General features: G+C 45.0%; 1 pseudogene; it reads left to right on the top strand.

Annotated features, from left to right (window-relative positions):
* The first annotated feature begins 20,508 nt into the window (after positions 1–20,508).
* On the top strand, positions 20,509–24,983 carry LOC149985149 (perforin-1-like; annotated as a pseudogene).
* Positions 24,984–25,279: the final 296 nt, after the last annotated feature.

Genomic DNA, 25,279 nt, shown 5'->3' with positions numbered 1-25,279 from the left:
AGCTGGTCATTTGGGCAGGTTCAAAACCTACAAGCGGTTGCAAGCGTTACTGTACTGGCCACATCTGAGCATGGATGTGAAGTCACACATCCGAAACTGTCAGGTTTGTCAAATGTACAAACCAGAAGGTAGAAAGCCTGCTGGCAAGTTGCAGCAAACGGTGGTTACCCGACCTTGGGAAATGCTAGGAGTGGATTTGATGGGTCCATTTCCTAGAAGCTCCAATCAGAATGTGTACATGCTTGTGTTTGTTGATTATTATTCAAAATGGGTGGAACTCTTTTCCCTGCGTCAGGCCACAGCAAGGACCGTCTCTAACATCCTTACGAAAGAGATCCTGACTCGCTGGGGAGTGCCTGATTACATCCTGTCTGATCGAGGTTCCCAATTTGTCTCTGATCTCTTTGAGGAGACCTGCCAAAGATAGGCCGTGGTCAACTTCTGTCTCAGGTTCCATCACCCACAGACCAATCTCACTGAGAGAGTAAATCGAACCTTGAAGACAATGATTGCTTCCTATGTAGGGACCCAGCACAAACACTGGGACAAGCACCTTCACGAGTTTCGATTTGCCCTGAATTCTGCTGTGCAAGAGTCCACTGGAGTCACACCTGCAGAGCTGAACCTAAGTCGTCCCCTCCGAGGACCCTTGGATATGGTGCTACAGCCCCAGCAGATTACTCCAGACGCTGCTTGCTATGACCAGGTAGTCCATCTCCATGACTTGAGAGCTCTTGTCTCAAAGAACATGACACAGGCTCGACTCAAGCAGAAGAGAAATTATGATAAGAACAGACGAGACATGCAGTTTCAGCTTCGTGATCGGGTGTGGCTTCGCTCTCATCCTTACTCGAAAGCTGAACAATTCTTCTCTGCCAAGCTCGCTCCTAAATGGCAAGGACCATATAGGATTGTGGAGCAGATGGGCCCTTTGAACTACCGAGTGGTGAAAGAGGACACAGGTGAAGATATGCGCGTTGTCCATGTCTCACGCCTTAAGGCCTGTTACCCCTCGGCTGAGGAATTGGAGGCGATTGAGCGCCGCAAGATCTTGGATATCTTTGAAGAGGAAAGTGAGGAGACTTTTCTCGGATTCCCAGACCCAGAAGTCTCACACCTTAAGGCCTGTGACCCCTCAGCTGAGGAGCGTGAGCTCCAAAAAGTCATGAACATTTTTGTAGAGGAAAGTGATGAGGAGACCTTTCTCGGTTTCCCCGAACAAGATGTGCCTTCCAGGGCAATGGTCGGCTTTTTCCAGGGGAGGGGGTGTGTGACGGCCCTGAATTATTTTGAGCCGTCTCAGTGCTTCTCCTTCCAATAGGGTGCTTTCCCTTTAATTCCCAATTAAATAGCCAGCATCAGCTGCGCAAAAGGTTTTTTTTGATGGAGACGTGACTGAGGATGTGTTCCCGAAGCTTCTCTATTCCGGTTGTTTTGTTGCTGTTAAACGTGTGTTTTGTAGCCTGAGAGAGTTTACCCAGGATCGGATCCACTCTTTGCGTCCGTGGACTACTCCTCTCTATTCTTCGTGGCCTTTCTCCGCTGGAGATCTGTTGGCGGATTGGATTGTCTGACTGACCGACTGACTACCACCTTTTTTGTATACGGTATTTCATTTGTTTTGATATGATGTATACGGTGATGATTTATGTAGTTAGATGTAGTTGAGGAATTAGTAAGAGCAGATACGCTTTAACGTTCTGTGGTAAAATTGTTATATTGATGGTATGATTTAATACTGGGTTTACGCTACACGGAATGAACGGACAAACATTGCGTGACAAAAGTCACTTGAGTTCACTGAACTCCTTTACCGGGCTGGACTCTTTTTAGGCCCGAGGTACAGGACATTTCTGGAGGAACCAGAACTCATTGTGTTATATTATTATGTGTGTGTAATCCATTGATGTTGCTAATACAACCCACGCAAAAGAATAGTTGTTTTTGAAGTTCTTTTCAATGTTTTAAGGGTTTATGAAAAGTTGATTTCCCTTCTGACGTTTACATAAGTCCTTTGTAATGGTGTAGACTTGACGGACCAGATGGGACTCATTCCCTCCCAAACTAAAAGGAGAAACCAATGTTTTCTCTGGTAGGCACAACCTACCTGGCACCCCTATAAAAAATAACCTCAAGTCAAAACCGTTACATAAAAAATGGCACCCCAGATGGGACAGCTCAACATTGAGAACTAACCAAAGCAAATATTTTGTGTGGAATTAAAACAATGGATTCACCCCAAGATAATGTGCTCATCCATTTCATACCTGTCAATGGGAATACACAGGGCCATTCTGACCATCAAGCTGACAACACAAATCATAATGGGAATGGAGATAATGGAGTTGATTTGGGCCAGAGTCCTGGGAATCTGAATGCTCGGTCTGGACCACAGGCCACAGGAGGTCTAAACAGTTACTCACTTATTGACATGGATCTGTGTGAAAGTACTGAGCCAGCCCTCCATCTGACACCCAACCTTCCTCCATTGTCTGGTTTATCTCCAGAGGTTGTAGTTTTACAACTTCAAGGTGACATCCTTGATATTCGTCGGACTCAACATCTCCAAACTCTTATCCACCATAAATTCAAATGTCTGAGGGAAGAGCAACAACAGAGTGCCATGGAATTCAGAAACTCACTGAGCACTCTAACCCACACGCTGACAGAGCTCAGTGAGAGTGGAAGACGGGAAATGACTGGTGCCATGGACAGGCAGTTTGACTACCAACGAAACCAACTCACTGCCACTCTCCAATGGCGCCTGCAACATCATCACACTGAGGTCCTCAAGGACGTTAATTCTGTTTTTTCTCCCATGGTTAACACTGTAGACCACTTGCAAACAGAGCTCTCTAATTGTGTTAAAATGTTGGATGACGTGTCTGTGGACATGGCCTCCATTAGGCACAACTCCTTACGCAGAGTTTCTCTAGTGTCCACTTCTGTTCAGACCACTGAGGGCCAAGCTGGCACCTCTGAAGAGCCAAGACAAGGCCATGCTACAGCCACCCCTTGCAGGATGCAATCCACCATGCATCCTGGTGTTAATTTTCATTGTCCGATAACGCCCTCCCCCTCTACTTCCTCAATCCCTCCTAGCTCGTTTGTTCATGGTGAATTGAGTAGACGTCATGTGGGGGCGATGCCCATTAAATTGCAATTTCCCACCTTTGGGAAAAAAGATGACAGTCCGGATCCGCTAATGTACCTAGAAAGATGTCGTGACTTTCTTGCCCTCAATCCCCTGGCTGACGAAGAACTCCTTGCCACATTGAGGAATGTGTTGCATGGAACAGCTCGAGACTGGTGGGATGTGGCACGTCTCACCACTACCTCCTGGGCTGACTTTGAGGCCAAGTTTTCCTCTGCATTTCTGTCTGAGGACTACACAGATGAGCTGGCAGACAGAGTCAGGAATCGAGTGCAAAGCGAGAAAGAGGGTATCCGTGACTTTGCATACGGTTACCACTCCCTGTGCAGAAGGTGGAAACCTGGCATTGAGGAGGAAGAGGTCATTAAATTGATTTTGAAGAACATCAACCCACTACTAGCCAGTCAACTCCGAGAACGAGTCACCACTGTCGATGGACTGGTTCGCTTGGGACAGCAGTTTGAGAAGGACAGAGAATGCCAACAGCAATATGACCAAAGAAAGAAACAGACACCCAAACAGTTACCCAAGACAGACCATCAACAACAGCTAGAGTCTCCAGCCAAGACCCCTCATGTTCTGTTGGAGATGTAATCAAAAGGGACATTCTTCAGCTACATGTCCAAGACCGTATCAAGAAAACCCTTCCAGAAACCACAAATCACAACAGGCCAACACGCCTAACTCTCTTCGCAGGAATGACCATCCTTCTCTGGGTGCTTTAACCAGAGCTGAAATCCCAAGAGTCACTGCCTACGCCCCCCCATCGACATCCCCTTCCTTTCAGTTCATACCGCACCAACTGGTGTTACCCCTGTCCATAGGCCCATGGACAGGAAGAGCCATCCTGGACACCGGGTCATCCTACACACTGCTCAATGAGAAACTGTGGAAGGAGGTTAAAGGTCCGCAATACAACTTGAAGCCGTGGACAGAAGGTCCACTCTATCTGGCTGATGGTGAGGCTAAACGACCACTTGGATGGAGTGAGGTAGAGTTCCGCCTGTGTAACCGCTCCTATATGATTCCTTCGGTTATCCTACAAACCAAGAACCTTGCTTTTCCTGTCGTGTTGGGAATTGATTTCATGTACTTCAGTGGTGTCCAGATTGATATCGCACACAATTGCTACTGGTTTCCATACAATCCGAGCAAGAAGCATTTCTTCCAATCAGAAGCTACGAAGTTACATGATTGGGGTTCAAATGTGGCAGTCTTCTCTGCCGTTGCTCCGTTACCACTAACCCTTGATAATCCTTCTGACGATCTCCTTTTACAGGCTGTAAGAAGAGCTCAGCTGGAACATCCAGAGGAGTTAAGGCTGTTGGAACAGCTGCAGAATAATGCTGATGTATGTACTTCAAGGCTAGGACGCACCGGGCTCCTGAAGCACAAAATATTCCTTACACAGGAAATGCCGATCAAGCAAAAGCCATATCGTTTGTCCCCAGCGAAGCTAATCATCCAAAAGGGACTCATTAATGATATGTTAACACAAGATATAATAGAACGTTCCTCCTCTCCTTGGGCTGCTCCTGTTGTCCTCATCCCAAAAAAGACTGGTGGTCTTAGATTTTGTGTGGACTATAGGAAGACCAACAATGTTTCCCAGACTGATGCCTATCCTCTTCCTACCATCCACGAGATCCTGGAGTCATTGTCTGGCGCTGTTGTGTTCACTACCCTTGACCTCAATAGTGGTTATTGGCAAGTTGAGATGGACCAGGAAAGCAAGGACAAGACTGCTTTTGTCTGTGCTGAGGGCTTGTTTTCCTTTAAGGTGATGCCTTTTGGATTAAAGAATGCACCTGCCACTTTCCAAAGACTGATGGAGATTGCGTTAGGTGAGCTCAAAGGGAAGATCTGTTTTGTCTACCTGGACGATATAATTATCTACTCCCAGAACAGAGAACAACACTTTCAAGATCTTCAAGCAGTGTTGGACAAGCTAAGAGAAGCTGGTCTGACCGTGAATATGAAGAAGAGCAACTTCTGCCAAACTTCCCTGAAGTTCCTTGGCCATATTGTGTCTTTCGACGGCATTCATGTGGATCCTGAAAAGACCAAGGCGGTACAAGATTTTCCTGTGCCAACCACACTCAAGGCCCTTCAACGGTTCCTTGGGATGGCTGGATGGTACCATCGGTTTGTGTCGAACTTCTCCCAGGTGGCAGAACCCCTCAACGCGTTGAAGCGAAAAGGAGTGAAATTCCTATGGACGGCAGAGTGCCAGACATCCTTTGAAACCCTGAAACGACACCTCGTCACACCTCCCATTTTAGGTCATCCCAACTTTGATTCCCCTTTTGTTGTTTACACTGATGCAAGTGATGTTGGACTTGGTGCTGTCCTAGTCCAACAGACTGGACTTGGCACTGAAGAAGTGCTAGCGTTCGCCAGTCGGACATTGAATGGAGCAGAACGGAACTACTCCACAACCGAGCAAGAGTGCCTTGCAGTTGTCTGAGCTTTGGAAAAGTGGAGGTACTACCTGGAGGGAAGACACTTCACTGTGGTCACTGACCATTCCTCCCTTGTGTGGGTGTTCAAGACCAACAAACCAAGCACCAGACTCATAAGATGGGCTCTACGGTTGCAAGAGTTCACCTTTGCAGTAGAATACAGGAAAGGAAAATACAACACTGTTCCAGATGCCTTATCCAGGGCTCCTGCTTGTGATAATGGTGGCCCTCATTTTACATGTGCTACTGTCCTGTCAAGCAGTCGAGACTCGCCCAAAACAGACTTTCCCATCTCTGATGAGACCATATGGAAAGCCCAACAGGATGATCCAGAAGTACAGGCTTTGTACCAGACTATCCTGGAAGATGGAGAAAAGATGGTCAATCCTACCACAAAGCTGACCATCATTGAAGACAAAGTCTACCGAGTTGTACAACTACCTCACAGAACACTCTACCAAATGTACATACCTGAAACTCTACGCCTTCAACTGCTTCAACATTTCCATGAAGACCCCTTAGCTGGTCATTTGGGCAGGTTCAAAACCTACAAGCGGTTGCAAGCGTTACTGTACTGGCCACATCTGAGCATGGATGTGAAGTCACACATCCGAAACTGTCAGGTTTGTCAAATGTACAAACCAGAAGGTAGAAAGCCTGCTGGCAAGTTGCAGCAAACGGTGGTTACCCGACCTTGGGAAATGCTAGGAGTGGATTTGATGGGTCCATTTCCTAGAAGCTCCAATCAGAATGTGTACATGCTTGTGTTTGTTGATTATTATTCAAAGTGGGTGGAACTCTTTTCCCTGCGTCAGGCCACAGCAAGGACCGTCTCTAACATCCTTACGAAAGAGATCCTGACTCGCTGGGGAGTGCCTGATTTACATCCTGTCTGATCGAGGTTCCCAATTTGTCTCTGATCTCTTTGAGGAGACCTGCCAAAGATAGGCCGTGGTCAACTTCTGTCTCAGGTTCCATCACCCACAGACCAATCTCACTGAGAGAGTAAATCGAACCTTGAAGACAATGATTGCTTCCTATGTAGGGACCCAGCACAAACACTGGGACAAGCACCTTCACGAGTTTCGATTTGCCCTGAATTCTGCTGTGCAAGAGTCCACTGGAGTCACACCTGCAGAGCTGAACCTAAGTCGTCCCCTCCGAGGACCCTTGGATATGGTGCTACAGCCCCAGCAGATTACTCCAGACGCTGCTTGCTATGACCAGGTAGTCCATCTCCATGACTTGAGAGCTCTTGTCTCAAAGAACATGACACAGGCTCGACTCAAGCAGAAGAGAAATTATGATAAGAACAGACGAGACATGCAGTTTCAGCTTCGTGATCGGGTGTGGCTTCGCTCTCATCCTTACTCGAAAGCTGAACAATTCTTCTCTGCCAAGCTCGCTCCTAAATGGCAAGGACCATATAGGATTGTGGAGCAGATGGGCCCTTTGAACTACCGAGTGGTGAAAGAGGACACAGGTGAAGATATGCGCGTTGTCCATGTCTCACGCCTTAAGGCCTGTTACCCCTCGGCTGAGGAATTGGAGGCGATTGAGCGCCGCAAGATCTTGGATATCTTTGAAGAGGAAAGTGAGGAGACTTTTCTCGGATTCCCAGACCCAGAAGTCTCACACCTTAAGGCCTGTGACCCCTCAGCTGAGGAGCGTGAGCTCCAAAAAGTCATGAACATTTTTGTAGAGGAAAGTGATGAGGAGACCTTTCTCGGTTTCCCCGAACAAGATGTGCCTTCCAGGGCAATGGTCGGCTTTTTCCAGGGGAGGGGGTGTGTGACGGCCCTGAATTATTTTGAGCCGTCTCAGTGCTTCTCCTTCCAATAGGGTGCTTTCCCTTTAATTCCCAATTAAATAGCCAGCATCAGCTGCGCAAAAGGTTTTTTTTGATGGAGACGTGACTGAGGATGTGTTCCCGAAGCTTCTCTATTCCGGTTGTTTTGTTGCTGTTAAACGTGTGTTTTGTAGCCTGAGAGAGTTTACCCAGGATCGGATCCACTCTTTGCGTCCGTGGACTACTCCTCTCTATTCTTCGTGGCCTTTCTCCGCTGGAGATCTGTTGGCGGATTGGATTGTCTGACTGACCGACTGACTACCACCTTTTTTGTATACGGTATTTCATTTGTTTTGATATGATGTATACGGTGATGATTTATGTAGTTAGATGTAGTTGAGGAATTAGTAAGAGCAGATACGCTTTAACGTTCTGTGGTAAAATTGTTATATTGATGGTATGATTTAATACTGGGTTTACGCTACACGGAATGAACGGACAAACATTGCGTGACAAAAGTCACTTGAGTTCACTGAACTCCTTTACCGGGCTGGACTCTTTTTAGGCCCGAGGTACAGGACATTTCTGGAGGAACCAGAACTCATTGTGTTATATTATTATGTGTGTGTAATCCATTGATGTTGCTAATACAACCCACGCAAAAGAATAGTTGTTTTTGAAGTTCTTTTCAATGTTTTAAGGGTTTATGAAAAGTTGATTTCCCTTCTGACGTTTACATAAGTCCTTTGTAATGGTGTAGACTTGACGGACCAGATGGGACTCATTCCCTCCCAAACTAAAAGGAGAAACCAATGTTTTCTCTGGTAGGCACAACCTACCTGGCACCCCTATAAAAAATAACCTCAAGTCAAAACCGTTACATAAAAAATGGCACCCCAGATGGGACAGCTCAACATTGAGAACTAACCAAAGCAAATATTTTGTGTGGAATTAAAACAATGGATTCACCCCAAGATAATGTGCTCATCCATTTCATACCTGTCAATGGGAATACACAGGGCCATTCTGATCATCAAGCTGACAACACAAATCATAATGGGAATGGAGATAATGGAGTTGATTTGGGCCAGAGTCCTGGGAATCTGAATGCTCGGTCTGGACCACAGGCCACAGGAGGTCTAACCAGTTACTCACTTATTGACATGGATCTGTGTGAAAGTACTGAGCCAGCCCTCCATCTGACACCCAACCTTCCTCCATTGTCTGGTTTATCTCCAGAGGTTGTAGTTTTACAACTTCAAGGTGACATCCTTGATATTCGTCGGACTCAACATCTCCAAACTCTTATCCACCATAAATTCAAATGTCTGAGGGAAGAGCAACAACAGAGTGCCATGGAATTCAGAAACTCACTGAGCACTCTAACCCACACGCTGACAGAGCTCAGTGAGAGTGGAAGACGGGAAATGACTGGTGCCATGGACAGGCAGTTTGACTACCAACGAAACCAACTCACTGCCACTCTCCAATGGCGCCTGCAACATCATCACACTGAGGTCCTCAAGGACGTTAATTCTGTTTTTTCTCCCATGGTTAACACTGTAGACCACTTGCAAACAGAGCTCTCTAATTGTGTTAAAATGTTGGATGACGTGTCTGTGGACATGGCCTCCATTAGGCACAACTCCTTACGCAGAGTTTCTCTAGTGTCCACTTCTGTTCAGACCACTGAGGGCCAAGCTGGCACCTCTGAAGAGCCAAGACAAGGCCATGCTACAGCCACCCCTTGCAGGATGCAATCCACCATGCATCCTGGTGTTAATTTTCATTGTCCGATAACGCCCTCCCCCTCTACTTCCTCAATCCCTCCTAGCTCGTTTGTTCATGGTGAATTGAGTAGACGTCATGTGGGGGCGATGCCCATTAAATTGCAATTTCCCACCTTTGGGAAAAAAGATGACAGTCCGGATCCGCTAATGTACCTAGAAAGATGTCGTGACTTTCTTGCCCTCAATCCCCTGGCTGACGAAGAACTCCTTGCCACATTGAGGAATGTGTTGCATGGAACAGCTCGAGACTGGTGGGATGTGGCACGTCTCACCACTACCTCCTGGGCTGACTTTGAGGCCAAGTTTTCCTCTGCATTTCTGTCTGAGGACTACACAGATGAGCTGGCAGACAGAGTCAGGAATCGAGTGCAAAGCGAGAAAGAGGGTATCCGTGACTTTGCATACGGTTACCACTCCCTGTGCAGAAGGTGGAAACCTGGCATTGAGGAGGAAGAGGTCATTAAATTGATTTTGAAGAACATCAACCCACTACTAGCCAGTCAACTCCGAGAACGAGTCACCACTGTCGATGGACTGGTTCGCTTGGGACAGCAGTTTGAGAAGGACAGAGAATGCCAACAGCAATATGACCAAAGAAAGAAACAGACACCCAAACAGTTACCCAAGACAGACCATCAACAACAGCTAGAGTCTCCAGCCAAGACCCCTCTCATGTTCTGTTGGAGATGTAATCAAAAGGGACATTCTTCAGCTACATGTCCAAGACCGTATCAAGAAAACCCTTCCAGAAACCACAAATCACAACAGGCCAACACGCCTAACTCTCTTCGCAGGAATGACCATCCTTCTCTGGGTGCTTTAACCAGAGCTGAAATCCCAAGAGTCACTGCCTACGCCCCCCCCATCGACATCCCCTTCCTTTCAGTTCATACCGCACCAACTGGTGTTACCCCTGTCCATAGGCCCATGGACAGGAAGAGCCATCCTGGACACCGGGTCATCCTACACACTGCTCAATGAGAAACTGTGGAAGGAGGTTAAAGGTCCGCAATACAACTTGAAGCCGTGGACAGAAGGTCCACTCTATCTGGCTGATGGTGAGGCTAAACGACCACTTGGATGGAGTGAGGTAGAGTTCCGCCTGTGTAACCGCTCCTATATGATTCCTTCGGTTATCCTACAAACCAAGAACCTTGCTTTTCCTGTCGTGTTGGGAATTGATTTCATGTACTTCAGTGGTGTCCAGATTGATATCGCACACAATTGCTACTGGTTTCCATACAATCCGAGCAAGAAGCATTTCTTCCAATCAGAAGCTACGAAGTTACATGATTGGGGTTCAAATGTGGCAGTCTTCTCTGCCGTTGCTCCGTTACCACTAACCCTTGATAATCCTTCTGACGATCTCCTTTTACAGGCTGTAAGAAGAGCTCAGCTGGAACATCCAGAGGAGTTAAGGCTGTTGGAACAGCTGCAGAATAATGCTGATGTATGTACTTCAAGGCTAGGACGCACCGGGCTCCTGAAGCACAAAATATTCCTTACACAGGAAATGCCGATCAAGCAAAAGCCATATCGTTTGTCCCCAGCGAAGCTAATCATCCAAAAGGGACTCATTAATGATATGTTAACACAAGATATAATAGAACGTTCCTCCTCTCCTTGGGCTGCTCCTGTTGTCCTCATCCCAAAAAAGACTGGTGGTCTTAGATTTTGTGTGGACTATAGGAAGACCAACAATGTTTCCCAGACTGATGCCTATCCTCTTCCTACCATCCACGAGATCCTGGAGTCATTGTCTGGCGCTGTTGTGTTCACTACCCTTGACCTCAATAGTGGTTATTGGCAAGTTGAGATGGACCAGGAAAGCAAGGACAAGACTGCTTTTGTCTGTGCTGAGGGCTTGTTTTCCTTTAAGGTGATGCCTTTTGGATTAAAGAATGCACCTGCCACTTTCCAAAGACTGATGGAGATTGCGTTAGGTGAGCTCAAAGGGAAGATCTGTTTTGTCTACCTGGACGATATAATTATCTACTCCCAGAACAGAGAACAACACTTTCAAGATCTTCAAGCAGTGTTGGACAAGCTAAGAGAAGCTGGTCTGACCGTGAATATGAAGAAGAGCAACTTCTGCCAAACTTCCCTGAAGTTCCTTGGCCATATTGTGTCTTTCGACGGCATTCATGTGGATCCTGAAAAGACCAAGGCGGTACAAGATTTTCCTGTGCCAACCACACTCAAGGCCCTTCAACGGTTCCTTGGGATGGCTGGATGGTACCATCGGTTTGTGTCGAACTTCTCCCAGGTGGCAGAACCCCTCAACGCGTTGAAGCGAAAAGGAGTGAAATTCCTATGGACGGCAGAGTGCCAGACATCCTTTGAAACCCTGAAACGACACCTCGTCACACCTCCCATTTTAGGTCATCCCAACTTTGATTCCCCTTTTGTTGTTTACACTGATGCAAGTGATGTTGGACTTGGTGCTGTCCTAGTCCAACAGACTGGACTTGGCACTGAAGAAGTGCTAGCGTTCGCCAGTCGGACATTGAATGGAGCAGAACGGAACTACTCCACAACCGAGCAAGAGTGCCTTGCAGTTGTCTGAGCTTTGGAAAAGTGGAGGTACTACCTGGAGGGAAGACACTTCACTGTGGTCACTGACCATTCCTCCCTTGTGTGGGTGTTCAAGACCAACAAACCAAGCACCAGACTCATAAGATGGGCTCTACGGTTGCAAGAGTTCACCTTTGCAGTAGAATACAGGAAAGGAAAATACAACACTGTTCCAGATGCCTTATCCAGGGCTCCTGCTTGTGATAATGGTGGCCCTCATTTTACATGTGCTACTGTCCTGTCAAGCAGTCGAGACTCGCCCAAAACAGACTTTCCCATCTCTGATGAGACCATATGGAAAGCCCAACAGGATGATCCAGAAGTACAGGCTTTGTACCAGACTATCCTGGAAGATGGAGAAAAGATGGTCAATCCTACCACAAAGCTGACCATCATTGAAGACAAAGTCTACCGAGTTGTACAACTACCTCACAGAACACTCTACCAAATGTACATACCTGAAACTCTACGCCTTCAACTGCTTCAACATTTCCATGAAGACCCCTTAGCTGGTCATTTGGGCAGGTTCAAAACCTACAAGCGGTTGCAAGCGTTACTGTACTGGCCACATCTGAGCATGGATGTGAAGTCACACATCCGAAACTGTCAGGTTTGTCAAATGTACAAACCAGAAGGTAGAAAGCCTGCTGGCAAGTTGCAGCAAACGGTGGTTACCCGACCTTGGGAAATGCTAGGAGTGGATTTGATGGGTCCATTTCCTAGAAGCTCCAATCAGAATGTGTACATGCTTGTGTTTGTTGATTATTATTCAAAGTGGGTGGAACTCTTTTCCCTGCGTCAGGCCACAGCAAGGACCGTCTCTAACATCCTTACGAAAGAGATCCTGACTCGCTGGGGAGTGCCTGATTTACATCCTGTCTGATCGAGGTTCCCAATTTGTCTCTGATCTCTTTGAGGAGACCTGCCAAAGATAGGCCGTGGTCAACTTCTGTCTCAGGTTCCATCACCCACAGACCAATCTCACTGAGAGAGTAAATCGAACCTTGAAGACAATGATTGCTTCCTATGTAGGGACCCAGCACAAACACTGGGACAAGCACCTTCACGAGTTTCGATTTGCCCTGAATTCTGCTGTGCAAGAGTCCACTGGAGTCACACCTGCAGAGCTGAACCTAAGTCGTCCCCTCCGAGGACCCTTGGATATGGTGCTACAGCCCCAGCAGATTACTCCAGACGCTGCTTGCTATGACCAGGTAGTCCATCTCCATGACTTGAGAGCTCTTGTCTCAAAGAACATGACACAGGCTCGACTCAAGCAGAAGAGAAATTATGATAAGAACAGACGAGACATGCAGTTTCAGCTTCGTGATCGGGTGTGGCTTCGCTCTCATCCTTACTCGAAAGCTGAACAATTCTTCTCTGCCAAGCTCGCTCCTAAATGGCAAGGACCATATAGGATTGTGGAGCAGATGGGCCCTTTGAACTACCGAGTGGTGAAAGAGGACACAGGTGAAGATATGCGCGTTGTCCATGTCTCACGCCTTAAGGCCTGTTACCCCTCGGCTGAGGAATTGGAGGCGATTGAGCGCCGCAAGATCTTGGATATCTTTGAAGAGGAAAGTGAGGAGACTTTTCTCGGATTCCCAGACCCAGAAGTCTCACACCTTAAGGCCTGTGACCCCTCAGCTGAGGAGCGTGAGCTCCAAAAAGTCATGAACATTTTTGTAGAGGAAAGTGATGAGGAGACCTTTCTCGGTTTCCCCGAACAAGATGTGCCTTCCAGGGCAATGGTCGGCTTTTTCCAGGGGAGGGGGTGTGTGACGGCCCTGAATTATTTTGAGCCGTCTCAGTGCTTCTCCTTCCAATAGGGTGCTTTCCCTTTAATTCCCAATTAAATAGCCAGCATCAGCTGCGCAAAAGGTTTTTTTTGATGGAGACGTGACTGAGGATGTGTTCCCGAAGCTTCTCTATTCCGGTTGTTTTGTTGCTGTTAAACGTGTGTTTTGTAGCCTGAGAGAGTTTACCCAGGATCGGATCCACTCTTTGCGTCCGTGGACTACTCCTCTCTATTCTTCGTGGCCTTTCTCCGCTGGAGATCTGTTGGCGGATTGGATTGTCTGACTGACCGACTGACTACCACCTTTTTTGTATACGGTATTTCATTTGTTTTGATATGATGTATACGGTGATGATTTATGTAGTTAGATGTAGTTGAGGAATTAGTAAGAGCAGATACGCTTTAACGTTCTGTGGTAAAATTGTTATATTGATGGTATGATTTAATACTGGGTTTACGCTACACGGAATGAACGGACAAACATTGCGTGACAAAAGTCACTTGAGTTCACTGAACTCCTTTACCGGGCTGGACTCTTTTTAGGCCCGAGGTACAGGACATTTCTGGAGGAACCAGAACTCATTGTGTTATATTATTATGTGTGTGTAATCCATTGATGTTGCTAATACAACCCACGCAAAAGAATAGTTGTTTTTGAAGTTCTTTTCAATGTTTTAAGGGTTTATGAAAAGTTGATTTCCCTTCTGACGTTTACATAAGTCCTTTGTAATGGTGTAGACTTGACGGACCAGATGGGACTCATTCCCTCCCAAACTAAAAGGAGAAACCAATGTTTTCTCTGGTAGGCACAACCTACCTGGCACCCCTATAAAAAATAACCTCAAGTCAAAACCGTTACATAAAAAATGGCACCCCAGATGGGACAGCTCAACATTGAGAACTAACCAAAGCAAATATTTTGTGTGGAATTAAAACAATGGATTCACCCCAAGATAATGTGCTCATCCATTTCATACCTGTCAATGGGAATACACAGGGCCATTCTGACCATCAAGCTGACAACACAAATCATAATGGGAATGGAGATAATGGAGTTGATTTGGGCCAGAGTCCTGGGAATCTGAATGCTCGGTCTGGACCACAGGCCACAGGAGGTCTAACCAGTTACTCACTTATTGACATGGATCTGTGTGAAAGTACTGAGCCAGCCCTCCATCTGACACCCAACCTTCCTCCATTGTCTGGTTTATCTCCAGAGGTTGTAGTTTTACAACTTCAAGGTGACATCCTTGATATTCGTCGGACTCAACAACATCTCCAAACTCTTATCCACCATAAATTCAAATGTCTGAGGGAAGAGCAACAACAGAGTGCCATGGAATTCAGAAACTCACTGAGCACTCTAACCCACACGCTGACAGAGCTCAGTGAGAGTGGAAGACGGGAAATGACTGGTGCCATGGACAGGCAGTTTGACTACCAACGAAACCAACTCACTGCCACTCTCCAATGGCGCCTGCAACATCATCACACTGAGGTCCTCAAGGACGTTAATTCTGTTTTTTCTCCCATGGTTAACACTGTAGACCACTTGCAAACAGAGCTCTCTAATTGTGTTAAAATGTTGGATGACGTGTCTGTGGACATGGCCTCCATTAGGCACAACTCCTTACGCAGAGTTTCTCTAGTGTCCACTTCTGTTCAGACCACTGAGGGCCAAGCTGGCACCTCTGAAGAGCCAAGACAAGGCCATGCTACAGCCACCCCTTGCAGGATGCAATCCACCATGCATCCTGGTGTTAATTTTCATTGTCCGATAACGCCCTCCCCCTCTACTTCCTCAATCCCTCCTAGCTCGTTTGTTCATGGTGAATTGAGTAGACGTCATGTGGGGGCGATGCCCATTAAATTGCAATTTCCCACCTTTGGGAAAAAAGATGACAGTCCGGATCCGCTAATGTACCTAGAAAGATGTCGTGACTTTCTTGCCCTCAATCCCCTGGCTGACGAAGAACTCCTTGCCACATTGAGGAATGTGTTGCATGGAACAGCTCGAGACTGGTGGGATGTGGCACGTCTCACCACTACCTCCTGGGCTGACTTTGAGGCCAAGTTTTCCTCTGCATTTCTGTCTGAGGACTACACAGATGAGCTGGCAGACAGAGTCAGGAATCGAGTGCAAAGCGAGAAAGAGGGTATCCGTGACTTTGCATACGGTTACCACTCCCTGTGCAGAAGGTGGAAACCTGGCATTGAGGAGGAAGAGGTCATTAAATTGATTTTGAAGAACATCAACCCACTACTAGCCAGTCAACTCCGAGAACGAGTCACCACTGTCGATGGACTGGTTCGCTTGGGACAGCAGTTTGAGAAGGACAGAGAATGCCAACAGCAATATGACCAAAGAAAGAAACAGACACCCAAACAGTTACCCAAGACAGACCATCAACAACAGCTAGAGTCTCCAGCCAAGACCCCTCTCATGTTCTGTTGGAGATGTAATCAAAAGGGACATTCTTCAGCTACATGTCCAAGACCGTATCAAGAAAACCCTTCCAGAAACCACAAATCACAACAGGCCAACACGCCTAACTCTCTTCGCAGGAATGACCATCCTTCTCTGGGTGCTTCTCACAAGCACCTGTGGTGGATATACCACAAATTTCACTTGGCTCACTGAGCTCTTCTATGCGGCATAACCCCTCTGCTATCTGGGCCCATCTCTCAAAAACACTGGCCTACTTCCTTGAGCTCTGCCCATCGGCTACTGCTGTACACTTTGTGTGTGATGGGCCTACAACCCAGTATAGGTCTAAAAATAATTTACACTATCTCTCCACCCTTCCCTTTGAAATGGGCTCCCAGAGAGTTACATGGAATTTCCTAGTAGCCGGACATGGAAAGTGATGGGGTAGGAGCAGCTGTGAAACGAAGAGCAGATGGAATTGTGGCACAAGGCAAGGACCTCCCAAATGGAAAAACTGTATTTGAGGAACTGTCAAAAGATCAGTCAGCTATTAAACTCTTATACATTTCAGAGGAGGAGATAGAGCATCGAGGCCCTCCTACCGGTTCACCTGGAGACAATCCGTGGGACAATGAAGATACACCAGGTAATAGTTGTGGGTTATTTTATGTCGAATTTCACAGTTCTTATACAAACATATTATCACTACACTATGTATCACTAGACTGTCGAAAAAACAGAGGCAGACCAAGATGGAAAATTCAACTCATCTCAAAGCACTGTCCAGCCCATTGAAGATCTAAGTTTAGCATTGATTGGAAAGTGGTGTGTGGTGGAGTATGATCAGGACGTTTACCCTGGTATCGTGCAAGACGTTGACGCAGAGAGTGGTGCTCTTGTGAAAACCATGAGTCGCGTTGGCTCCAACCTTTTTTTTCTGGGCCAATGAGAGATGACATCATATGGTACAGACCTTGGACTTGTCCCTGAGCCCCATCCCGTGACTAAAAGGCACATGGAGCTGAATGCCTTGGTCTGGGAGGAACTTAGCTCTCTTTCTAAGCCTTAGATACAATTGGAAACTCACTATACCCTACATACAAAGCAGGGCATATAATCATACATTAAACAAAACATGTCTAGCTCTCAATTAACTCTTTCCTCTATATAGACATTCAAGCACATATATATTTGTAGCATCGAAGTATAGTCAAGGACAACACAATGTTTTCATGTTGAAAATGTGCTAGTTCCAGTGTTTTGGAATCTTAATTTGTCTTATATTAAATAAATGTTTAACAATGGTTGTTCAAAATGTTTGCAATAAAATATTGTTTTCATACCTTTTTTTTGACATAGATGTCATTTCCACCACACCTTGTCATTTCCATCACAACCCATATTTTTTAGGTAAATTAGTATATTATGTACAATTTACATACATTTATTTTAGATATAGAAATCATATGGTTGTTATCATAACCTCACAAAACAGTTGGGTGGAAATATCTTATTTTTCATGATAAATAAATTATAAATCTGTCACCAAGGCAAGTTTAAACATTCAGGCGTCGTGTTGAATAACTTAGAAAAACCTTAAAAATCACTTAAAATAATATTCAATACAAGTTCATGTACAAATGTATAAGAAATCCGTTATAAATCAATAGTATGATATTTCATTTTCAACTAAATGGCTGTCTGGGAAAAATGACAAAAATATATACATTCCTGAATAGTATGATCGCAGCCATTATCAGATATAGTTTCTAGACAAATCAAAGACAAGTACAATACTGGTAAAATGGTGTTTGAATAAGTTTTATTTTCTGAAATTTCGCATGGCCAAAGTACTCGAAGTTGCAGAATCACCCTTACATTTGTGTGTTCGGAGATGCAGATAGCTAATTAGCACAGGTTATCCACTCTGTCTTCCGTCTGTATCCGTAAACAAGCGCTGTACCATGGAAATATGGCCGTGTGGTAACCCTAACCCAATGTAATGTAATGTAACTGAGAGTCATGATCAAGGGCTAAGTGATTCCATTCCAAGTACAGAGGAGTTATTTTATTTGATAGAGCAACGTTGTTAGTTTCCCTACAAGCCTTTCATTCTAATAGTAATATATTATATTCAAAGACAGATCGCTGTAATTTATACCATACACTTTTACAACATAGTCCTTCAACATTATTAAAATGAAAATGAACTAACAATGGCACATTGCTCAATAAAATGGAAGATGGGTGTCCCAACTCTGTGGTCACAAAAGAACCCATGGGGGGGTGGGGTCCTATCATGAAATACCGTGTATAAAAGTATGTATGCAACAAAATATTTGTAAAAAAAACCAAAAAGTAGAACAAAGTTACTTTTGCTCTCTGGAGAGGGGCGGATGGGCCATGAGTATGTAAGTGGGGTTAGGGGGGTGAGTTTCCCCTGACAAAGAGCTTTGGGTGTCTAGAAAAGTGCCAAGTCCAATTAATGATTATTATTAAATGTTTTGCCATCATCCATAGTTTGAAGACCATGCTTTTGTACAGAGACGAAAACTGGTACAAAAAAAACAAAAAATGTGGACTGCAAGGCTATGTTAAGTGTTACGTTAAATAAATAAATGACTTTGCAGTAGCGGTGAGTGGGTAAAATCACTGGGAACCCCCCCTCCAAAAAACACATTACAACCTGTGTTGTGATAATTGTGTTTTTTGCTCTATAACCTGTTAGTTCACTGTGATACAGTGTATATAGGCCTAAAGGCAAAGACAATAAGAAGACAGTGTCAATTTGTTTGTCTACATGCCATTTTAAAAACAATACAGATATTGGAGTAAACCTATTTTGGGCTAAGACTGAGTAGCTAAGACTAAACATCATGATAAGCTTGCAAGCTGAGTTTGAATAAGACATCCGATTAACACCATTTATAACAGTTGGTTTTACTATAGCTAATAAATAACAAAATCCTTGATGGATGAATAGATTTAAGAAATGCATGCCTCGTCTGCTCCATGCAAGCAAGCCAGCATACACGTCATCACACTCCCTTATCTGACTGGTTGAATAGGCGGGCGTTTGACTTTGTAGAAACTAGTGAACATTCCTTTTCTCCATTCTTTTTCTCTGGTATTATGGCAGTCCACAAACAAATGTTACAGGTGCATACCGCCACCTACTGTATGGGTAATGGGGGGGGGGGGGGAATTCCATTGCGGGAAAGGGGGAAAATAAACATTTTATACAATACAAACATATAATAAATACAAAAACCCATCCCACTCAAGCGAGGAGCTAGGGTCTCAGCACAGAGGGGGCGGGGCGGTCTTGAGGGGCCCTTCTGACCAATTTTTTTTTTTTTTTAACAATAGGTGATATGGCGTGATATCAAAACAATAGGTGATATCATAAACGCACATCAGGCATCATCACATATTGAGCCATACAAGTCTATTTCCAATAAACAATACAGAGAGATATAGTATCACTTAGCCAGACACACGTTTTGAAAGGCATAACCAAGTCATCCCTGCTCAGCCAATGTAGCAATGTTGTAGTTTGATGTAGTGTAGTCCATTTGTTAATTCCATCATCATGGAATAAAACAAAATAATAGAATAGAACAAAATAATTATCCCAACAGGTGAATGAACTATGTACAAATCAAGGTCCCATTTTAAAACGTCCCATTTCCATCCTCCTCTCCTTAATGTTGGCAAACTTGCCATCCACCTTTTCACTGTCTACAGTTCATTCTGAAAATATTCAGACCCTATGACTTTTTACATTTTTTGTTAAGTTACAGCCTTATTCTAAAATTGATTAAGTATATATTTTTTCCCTAATCAATCTACACACGATATCCCATAATGACAAAGCAAAAACAGGTTTAGACATTTATGCACATTTATTAAAAATAAAAAACGGATATACCTTATTGACACATTTTCAGACCCTTTGCTATGAGACTAGAAATTGAGCTCAAGTGCATCCTGTTTCCATTGATCATGCTTGATATGTTTCTGCAACTTGATTGGAGTCCACCTGTGGTGATTGGACATGATTTGGAAAGACACATACAGTATCTTGTCTATATAAGGTCCCACAGTTGACAGTGCATGCCAGAGCAAAAACCAAGCCATGAGGTCGCAGGAATTGTCCATAGAGCTCTGAGACAGGATTGTGTCAAGGCACAGATCTGGGGACAGGTACTAAAAAAAGGTCCCCAAGAACACAGTGGCCTCCATCATTCTTAAATGGAAGAAGTTTTGAACCACCAAGACTCTTCCTCGAGCTGACTGCTCGGCCAAACTGAGCAATCGAGGGAGAAGGGCCTTGGTCAGGGAGGTGACCAAGAATTGGATGGTCACTCTGACAGAACTCCAGAGTTCCTCTGTGGAGATGGGAGAACCTTCCAGAAGGACAACAATCTGCATCACTCCACCAATCAGGCCTTTATGGTAGAGGCCAGGCAGAAGCCTTTCAGTAAACGGCAAATGACAACCTGCTTGGAGTTTGATCAATAGCCTATTGGGAGTTGAGAATTTTGATAGGCTAAATAAAGACAGGTTAGAGTTTTTTTTTTGTCTCCTCTCATTCGTTTTTTCCAGCAATTTTATTTAGAAATATTGCGAAAGGCCTATTTTCGATCATTTTCATTGACAGCTGCAAATCAACAATCAGTAATTATTATTTAATTATATAATTTCGTCAAGTTCAATTAATTTTATTTTAGGGGAAGCTTAGCGTCTAGTCTATTGGAGGTGCCGCCTATGTATGTCTCCTGCTACTGTCTCACCTTGGGCCCTTCCAATCCCACAAACGGCACTAAAGACGAGTGCATCGCTGCTCCATCATCTGGGCCACAACCTAGTTTTGACGTGGTTCGACTCCAGCGCAGGGATGCATACGTGGTGGATGTGAAGTCCTACCTGACGCCGCCGAACAGCACCTGCATCCTGTGCTGTAAACTACTGCATGGCGGCAAGCGACCCATGTCTGCACAGGAGTGGCACTGCCATAGACACTGCCATCACTGCCACCACGGCCTCACCAGCAGCCTCAGTTTGGCCGGCAGTGTGAAGGCTGACTTGGCCATAGACACAGGCAATGTCTCAGGTGGCTTGGAGGTGGCTGGGACCAAATCAGAGATGAAAAGCATTGCCGTGGAAAGGACCAAGACTGACCGATTCTCCTTCACCACCCACCAGCTGCACTGCACCCGCTGTAGGTCAGTCATTCTGTAGGGGGTCATGTTAGGAATTCATCATTTAAATCTCCCTTCTGGAGAGGGCTGCCTGTTATTTCTACAAAAATGTCTTATAGATTATAGTTACAAGGATTCAGCATCCTACTTTTTATTTAATGATTGGTTAAAAGGTGTTTCAACAGTGCATTATTCACAACGTGTCACAGTAAATCTGTAGGTAACAGCTTCACTTGAGGTGTATAACAATACCCATTAGCTGTAATTTATTCACATTATGTTCTCTTCCTCTCATCATGCTTTTTTGCTTTAGCAAGAATCATAATGTCCATGAGCTAGAACTGGTGTCAAGAGCAGGTCATTGTCTCGTTGTTGTTTTTTTATATTCTCCATTCCAGTGATCGTGTCTCCAGTAGCCCACCTCTCAGTCCTGAGTTCCGTAAGGATGTTGGCTGCTCACTCCCCACTCAGTAGATACCAAGACAAATACCGCCATCTCATCGACACCTATGGAACCCACTACATCTGGAGTGTGTACTTTGGTGGCAGGGTAAAGACAGTCACAGCTATACGAACCTGTTTCAGCTGACCAGGTGAGCGAGTGTCTGAGTGTTGGGCTGAAAGTAGGCCTGTTTCAGGCCTCCTACAGCTCCGGAAACTTCATCAATGTTCTACAAAACCGTGACGCCCAGGCAAGCTATTCCAGTGGCTTCGTCGGTTCCTTCACTGAGGTGGCTGGTGGTACGGGCTGGCTTGGGTCCGTGTCCTTCACTAAGAACGATGCAGCAGGCTTCAACAAGTAGCTCTACAGCCTGACGGACCACCCAGATGTCATCAAATACGACCTGTGCCCTCTGCATAAGCTCCTTCCAGACACCATCAAACACGGCCTAAAGAATGCTATCCAAGAGTACCTGAATGAGAATGACGTCTCTACAACCTCTGGGGTGCCCAGCTGTCTGCTGACGATCGTGTGAGGCAAGTTGTCAGTATACATGAAGTGGGCTTGTGACGTATAAGTCCGTCACTGGCCACGGTCAGCATTTGGTACTTTAACGCAAGCACACATTCATCACTCGTCCCTGCTCCGTTATCAGATAAGTTAACAATCTGTGTCGACACACAAGTTAACTTCTCTGTCTTAGTGCATGCATTTCACACTTCCAGTGGGGCAAAAAAGTATTTAGTCAGCCACCAATTGTGCAAGTTCTCCCTCTTAAAAATATGTAATTTTCCTCATTGGTACACTTCAACTATGACAGACAAAATGAGGGAAAAAAATCCAGAAAATCACATTGTAGGATTTTTTATGAATTTATTTGCAAATTATGGTGGAAAATAAGTATTTGGTCACCTACAAACAAGCAAGATTTCTGGCTCTCACAGACCTGTAACTTCTTCTTTAAGAGGCTCCTCTGTCCTCCACTCGTAACCTGTATTAATGGCACCTGTTTGAACTTGTTATCAGTATAAAAGACACCTGTCCACAACCTCAAACAGTCACACTCCAAACTCCACTATGGCCAAGACCAAAGAGCTGTCAAAAGACACCAGAAATAAAATTGTAGACCTGCACCAGGCTGGGAAGACTGAATCTGCAATAGGTAAGCAGCTTGGTTTGAAGAAATCAACTGTGGGAGCAATTATTAGGAAATGGAAGACATACAAGACCACTGATAATCTCCCTCGATCTGGGCCACCACGCAAGAGCTCACCCCGTGGGGTCAAAATGATCACAAGAACAGTGAGCAAAAATCCCAGAACCACACGGGGGGACCTAGTGAATGACCTGCAGAGAGCTGGGACCAAAGTAACAAAGCCTACCATCAGTAACACACTACGCCGCCAGGGACTCAAATCCTGCAGTGCCAGACGTGTCCCCCTGCTTAAGCCAGTACATGTCCAGGCCTGTCTGAAGTTTGCTAGAGAGCATTTGGATGATCCAGAAGAAGATTGGGAGAATGTCATATGGTCAGATGAAACCAAAATAGACCTTTTTGGTAAAAACTCAACTCGTCGTGTTTGGAGGACAAAGAATGCTGAGTTGCATCCAAAGAACACCATACCTACTGTGAAGCATGGGGGTGGAAACATCATGCTTTGGGGCTGTTTTTCTGCAAAGGGACCAGGACGACTGATCCGTGTAAAGGAAAGAATGAATGGGGCCATGTATCCTGAGATTGAGTGAAAACCTCCTTCCATCAGCAAGGGCATTGAAGATGAAACGTGGCTGGGTCTTTCAGCATGACAATGATCCCAAACACACCGCCTGGGCAACGAAGGAGTAAGTAAGAAGCATTTCAAGGTCCTGGAGTGGCCTAGCCAGTCTCCAGATCTCAACCCCATAGAAAATCTTTGGAGGGAGTTGAAAGTCCGTGTTGCCCAGCAACAGCCCCAAAACATCACTGCTCTAGAGGAGATCTGCATGGAGGAATGGGCCAAAAGACCAGCAACAGTGTGTGAAAACCTTGTGAAGACTTACAGAAAACGTTTAACCTCTGTCGTTGCCAACAAAGGGTATATAACAAAGTATTGAGATAAACTTTTGTTATTGACCAAATAAATTCATTAAAAAAATCCTACAATGTGATTTTCTGGATTTTTTTCCCTCATTTTGTCTGTCATAGTTGAAGTGTACCTATGATGAAAATTACAGGCCTCTCTCATCTTTTTAAGTGGGAGAACTTGCACAATTGGTGGCTGACTAAATACTTTTTAATATAAGCAATATTTATTATACTTATTGATGTGGTGGATGAGCACGTTGTTTGTTCTGTTCCTTCTCTCTCCACCATCTCTGTAGCTTCCGGGTATGCTGGATAAGGACCCGAGCTAAGGGAATTGGACTGACTTTGTAGTGCCTGTCCCAAATGGCTCATTAATGTAAATGGCCATATTGAGAGACACCGTCAGTAGTGATGTAATTTTGTAAATGTTATATTGTGATATTGTTTCATCAAAAACACGTTGCAATGTATATACTTTAGTATGTTTAGTTAAATGGAAAATGTAGGTTTGTATAGGTAATTGCCTAATTACTTAGTGTTAATTGTTCTGAGGGGAGGGGCTAGCCCTACAAAAGGAGCCTCTCTTTCAGTTCATGAAGAGGCATTTTTGGATTGAGCTGTGGATAGGTAGTGTAGCATTGTTTTTAGCTGTCCCATAGGGTATATGTTTGATGGCAGTACTGTTGTTTTTGTTCAGGGAATCACTATGTAAATAAACACCCTTGCACAGAAGAACTTTTGCGGCTCCGCCAACTTTTTATTTTGACAGAGGTTAGGTTTTCCAGTATAGCCTTCTGGCCTACTCTACGTGACAGGGCTAGTGAGCTGTGGGGGGACATTTGGATTGAAACCGAGTTCTTTGCTATAGTCCGTTATGGATCCACTTCTTACCAAACCCACGAGGAACACACTGACCACACCTGGTGGTATGTCACCTATGACTTTGGTGTGGTGGACACCCATCACATTCTGAGAGTGGAGGTGTTTGATGCTGATTTGTGCGGAAACAACAACCTGGGTGGCTTCAACCTCAAGCAGGGCACGCACAAACAATCCTGCAGGCTGGACAACGGCAATGTTGAGTACACCCTCACCTGCGACCCTTACCAGAGATTTGTGTAGCAAGTACAAGCCTAACCCCTAGCCTATGGGCTAATCAAGGCAAGGATTCCACAGAAGTGGAAGTCGCTCAGGATTAGAGCATCTGCTGCTAAAGGACTAAAATGTCATATGTAAATGTCTTACATATAGATCTCATATTACTGAACACTTTAAAAAAAAAGGTGCTATCTATAACCTGAAAGGTTTCTTCGGCTATCCCCATAGAATAACCCTTTGAAGAACCATATTTGGTTCCAGGTAGAACCCTTTCCACAGAAGGTTCTAAATGGAACCCAAAAGAGTTCTAGCTGGAACCAAAAAAGGGTTTTCCTATGTGGAAAGCCGAAGAAACCTTTAGGAATACTTTTTTCTAAGAGTCCATGGATTAATAAAAAATAAAAAAATATATATGGGCCCCCCTTGGGTGGCGCAGTGGTTAAGGGCGCTGTACTGCAGCGCCAGCTGTGCCATC

This window comes from Oncorhynchus mykiss, chromosome 2 (assembly GCF_057628025.1).
Source record: "Oncorhynchus mykiss isolate SJ-2025 chromosome 2, ASM5762802v1, whole genome shotgun sequence".
Lineage (NCBI taxonomy): Eukaryota > Metazoa > Chordata > Actinopteri > Salmoniformes > Salmonidae > Oncorhynchus > Oncorhynchus mykiss.
Note: the sequence above shows the minus strand (reverse complement) of the source record. Positions and strands in the feature narration are given on the sequence as shown.